This window comes from Octodon degus, unplaced genomic scaffold (genome assembly GCF_000260255.1).
Source record: "Octodon degus isolate 3935 unplaced genomic scaffold, OctDeg1.0 scaffold00065, whole genome shotgun sequence".
In the NCBI taxonomy this organism is placed as follows: domain Eukaryota; kingdom Metazoa; phylum Chordata; class Mammalia; order Rodentia; family Octodontidae; genus Octodon; species Octodon degus.
In genome coordinates this window covers 2911308-2915718 of record NW_004524641.1, presented here as the reverse complement: position 1 = coordinate 2915718, position 4411 = coordinate 2911308, and positions in this window count along the sequence as shown.

Genomic DNA, 4411 nt, shown 5'->3' with positions numbered 1-4411 from the left:
GTGCTTAGTCCTCTGAGCTGTCTCACTAGCCCTTTAGTTTGCTTTTGAGAAAGACCCAGCCTCTGTGTTCCAAACTTTAAATACAAAGGGCTTTGCTTTTGGAGATGAAACCAAGAAGGTGGCACCAGTGTGTAACAGGGAACTGGGTTTTCCCCTCTGCACAATGAGGGGCCGAGGCACAGGCTGTTACAGAAGGAAGCACACTGGGCAAAAGGAAAGGACAATGCCAGGTTGCTTGCTAGAGTGGCAGGGAATGTGGCTGCTCTTCTGAGAGGTGAAGGCAACAGCACTGTCACTTGTATGGGAACCCAACCACCTCCTTGCCAGCAGACTCTAATATCTAAAGTCCTGCAGGGCACTGTGTGCCCTGCTTGTGTTGACAGAATAAAATGCCATGACATCAGGACCACTCTGGCTGAGACCAAATGGAACCCTTCCAGGCCACCTTCCTCACTTCTTCTGGACTCCAAGAGTCCCAAGAATGAGAGGCAAGAGCAGGGGAAGGAAGTGACCAAAAACTACAGTGAAAGCTTAAATTTAAAAGAAAAAAATTGCAGTAGAAGACACATTGACATTAATCCCTTTCAAAAACATCCCACCCCCAATGGACTTCTCCCATTAGTCTTCCCACTTTCTGAAGCAGCTCTGGAAGTTGGCTTTCGTGAATGTCTTTAGTTGTGCTGCTGTGGCTGCCTCCGCGTCTTGAGTTGATTTGTATGATTGCCTCTCATGGTCACCCTGACGTCGAGGCTGCACGGTAGAAGACACAGTGAAAAGGTGAACGCAGACGCATCTCAGTGCTTTTGCAAGCCCGCTTTCCTGTCGAATGACACTCAGCAGCAACCTCTATAGTTGGGGCCACAACTTGTGAAGATACTCATGAAAGAGGATTGCCAGCGCTGCTGCAGGAAGTGGCTAGTCTGTGTGTGGGGGCATATGTGTGAAGAGAGGGGAAGTATTTTGGGGGGCATTAGCAGCAATGCATCTTTTACTGTAATAATTTTCTAAAATGTAAACATTCAGTGTGTATTTTGATCACCCATTATAAATACGTTCAGTTGGCAGAAAAATCACTGAATTCACTTAAGATGATCTAGATATTTTTGTCTGCTAGGAAGAGAGCTGTAAGTTCAGATCCAGAAGTCAATTTAACTCCAAGAAAAAGAAAAACAAAGCCTCCATTGTTGCCTACCCGAGTGTTCTGGACTCTGTTACCTGTGAGATTTCTTGTGCATTATCATCACAGAGCAACTGTGTGGAAGAATGGTTTGAAAGGCAAAACTGAACACAGGGTTTGTAGGATGTCGGGGAGATGCGATGGTGGCAGAGGGGAGGCACTCCGTAGGAGGTATATGTAGGCATCAGGAGCAAGAATTTTGGGTTGATGCAACTCAAGATATAAGATGCTGAAGAGCGAGCAGGCAGGATGGTGCACACATTTCTGGCTGCAGCAGCGAGGTCACAGAAGCGCTTGTCACTTTTGGTAAATTCAGGAAGATGGATGGATTTCAGAGAAAATAAGTTTAATCTAAGATACTTGTGGAAGGGCTGGGAAGATGGCTCAGCAGTGTAAGTGCCTGCCTGGCAAGCGCAAGGTCCTGAGTTTGATCCTTGGTATGAAACAAAAGAAAGATACTGTGGAAGCAACTGGGAACACCTGGATGGTGTTGCAGATGCTCAGGCATGAGAAAGCATCAAGAAAGGATACGGCAAATGCTGCCATGAGGTCACATAAGGAGAGAACTGAAAAGTGCTCTTGAATTTAGCTCCTGAAAGACCAGGGGTTATCCTGGAGACTGCAGTTTTGTGGAGTGAGAAGGAGGAGAGGAAGTTGAAACAGTAAGTGGAGACAACTTTTGCAAGAAGTTTAGCCAGCAAGGGAGAGAGGACTGTACGTAGAGAGGGATGTTGTTTTAGTTTTTCATCTCAGAAGGAAAGAACCAACTGAGGGGAAGAGGTTGAAGATGTAGAGAAGAGGAAGAAAGAATGAGAGAGAATGGATCCATAAAGTATGGGGGGTGAGAGCAGGTGACCCACAGGTGACAGCTGGAGTAGAGTACAGCAGAATGGCCCTGTGGCCTGAGTCTCAGCAGGCAGACAGCGAAAACCCACACAAGTGGCAGTGCATGACCTGAGCCAACAGCCTCCCCTTGTGAGGGCTGTGGAGAAAGCAAGGTGCGAGGCATGGGGCAGCCAGGTATCCCAGGGCTGGAAGGTTAAAAAGTATCCAGTGGTGAGGCTAGCGGTCTCAGACAGTTTGCTGATGGAATGTGATTCTGTGATTCTTTGCCACAGAGGCAAAGTTTTGAGGAAAGAAATTGTGTAAGTCATAGGGAAAAGCACTGTTTTTTGCTTTTTTCCTAGTACAACACGGCTGCCCCCGGGCTTTCCCCTCACTGACAATCAACCTTCTAGCAGACACCAGTTGGATGTCCTTTAATTTAACTCAATGCTGACACTCTTTGCCTGGAGAGAGCATCACACTTCACAGGTTAGAGGCTTGATCCCAAAGATTGCCCGGCTTTGGATGATGATTGTAAGCAGTAAGTTGTCCCCTGTACTTCTGACTGACCAGCTGTAAATCTGTTCTCAGGACCCCTTATGCAAGTGGCTCACAGAACTCAGTAAAGCGCTACTCTTATGCTTATCTATTTATTACAGAGGATGCAGATGAACAGTTAGATGGATGCCCAGGGAAAGGTGTGGATGGAGGGCCATGGTAGAGGAATGCCACATGCTCAGGGTCCTGGAAGCTCTCTAAATATTGTCCTTTGGATTTTTTTTTGGATGCTTCACTACATAGGCATGATCAATTGTATCACTGGCCAGACATCGGTGGCCACTGGTGATCTCCTCAACTTTCAGCTTCTGTCCCTGCCCAAGACATTGGAGAGGGTGAGCCTGGAACTCTGAACCCTCTATTCATTCTTGGACTTCCTGGTGACCTGGCCCCCTTCTGAGGCTACCTAAGGCTCCCCTGCCATCAATCGTTTCTTCAGCACAGAAAAGAAATGCATCATTTTGGAAATTAGAGGAGCTGTGTGCAAGGAGTAAGAAGTAAAACCAGATGCCTGCTTCTTATGATAACTCTATGTCACAGGGAGGAACCGGAAACCTAGTCAAATACGAGGATGTCCTTTCATAAGAGGATAACGTAGTGGAAGGTCCTCCCTCCTGAGCACGCATCAAAGATGACAAGGTCTGAGGGATGGTGACTTGGGCAGACTGCAAGGCTATAGGAAAATATATGGGAGAAGTGTCAAGCCCGTCAGGATTCACCCTTTTCCTGAGTGTACTATTCCTCCAGGACTGCAGGGCCTCTGAATGAGTGAGATGAATGGTCACTCTGGGCTAGGCTGAGAGCAGGGCTGGCCTGAAGCGCTGGACAGTGTGGCCCTTGGGATGGACTCAGGCTGCTGGCTGTGTGACACTCACTATCCCAGTTTTCTTTCCTCCACATGTACTGCACCATCTCCATCTCTTCCTGCTTCTTCATTTTAGCCCCCATTGTATCTCTAAGTTTATGAGTCCAGGCAAAAGCATCCAGTAGCCTTAGAGCACTGGGAGTTCACAGATGGGCTGACCCACCCTAGCATTAAAAAATTTCAGCATAATTATAATTTCACATAATTATTCAAGTTCTCCTTCAAGGAAAGACGTTGTAGTTAAAATAACTTCATGGGATGATCATTATCATTTAAAAAGGGACAGAAACAGAGAATTTAAAAATTCTTTAGTGTGTTGTAAGTTGATTTTTCTCCCCTTAAACATGAACCAAGATCTTAGTTTCTTTTTCTTATTTTCTTTTTCTGCTTCTTTCTTTTCTTTTTCTTTCTTTCTTTTTTGCTTTTGTTTTTCATATTTTGTTTTTGGGTTTTTTTTGTTTTTGCTTTTCTTTTTAATGGCCGGCTCAGCCCACCCTCAGGACAGGGCTGGTGCAGCATGTGGTGCTGGGGACTGAACCACCATCCCTGTGCTTTCCTAAGCTTGCTTGAGCAGGTGCTTTAGACCACTGAGCTATCTTGCCAGTCCTTAGTTTCTTATTTTTGGCCTCAGGTTGGTTTTCTTATGAACAAATTTATTTTTACTTCCCATGGTAATTTTTGTTTTACTGCTTAAAAAGCACAGGTCATCTTTCAGCTTCTGCCCAGTTCATTACACACGAACAATTTAGGGTTCTTTGGAGCATCCTTGAGGCCTTAAAATGCCAGACACTGGAGAGCCCAGCGTCCTTGCATTTTTCCCTGTCAGCAGGTTTTGTTGAGAACGCCTTGCTGGTAGACCCCATTTTACTGTTTAATGAAGAGGTTCGATGAACCACTGAAAGGTAAGGTTTTTTTTAAAAAAATCTCTGATGCAAAGTATAAAGGTCTCCTCTCCTCTCCTCTCCTCTCCTCTCCTCTCCTCTCCT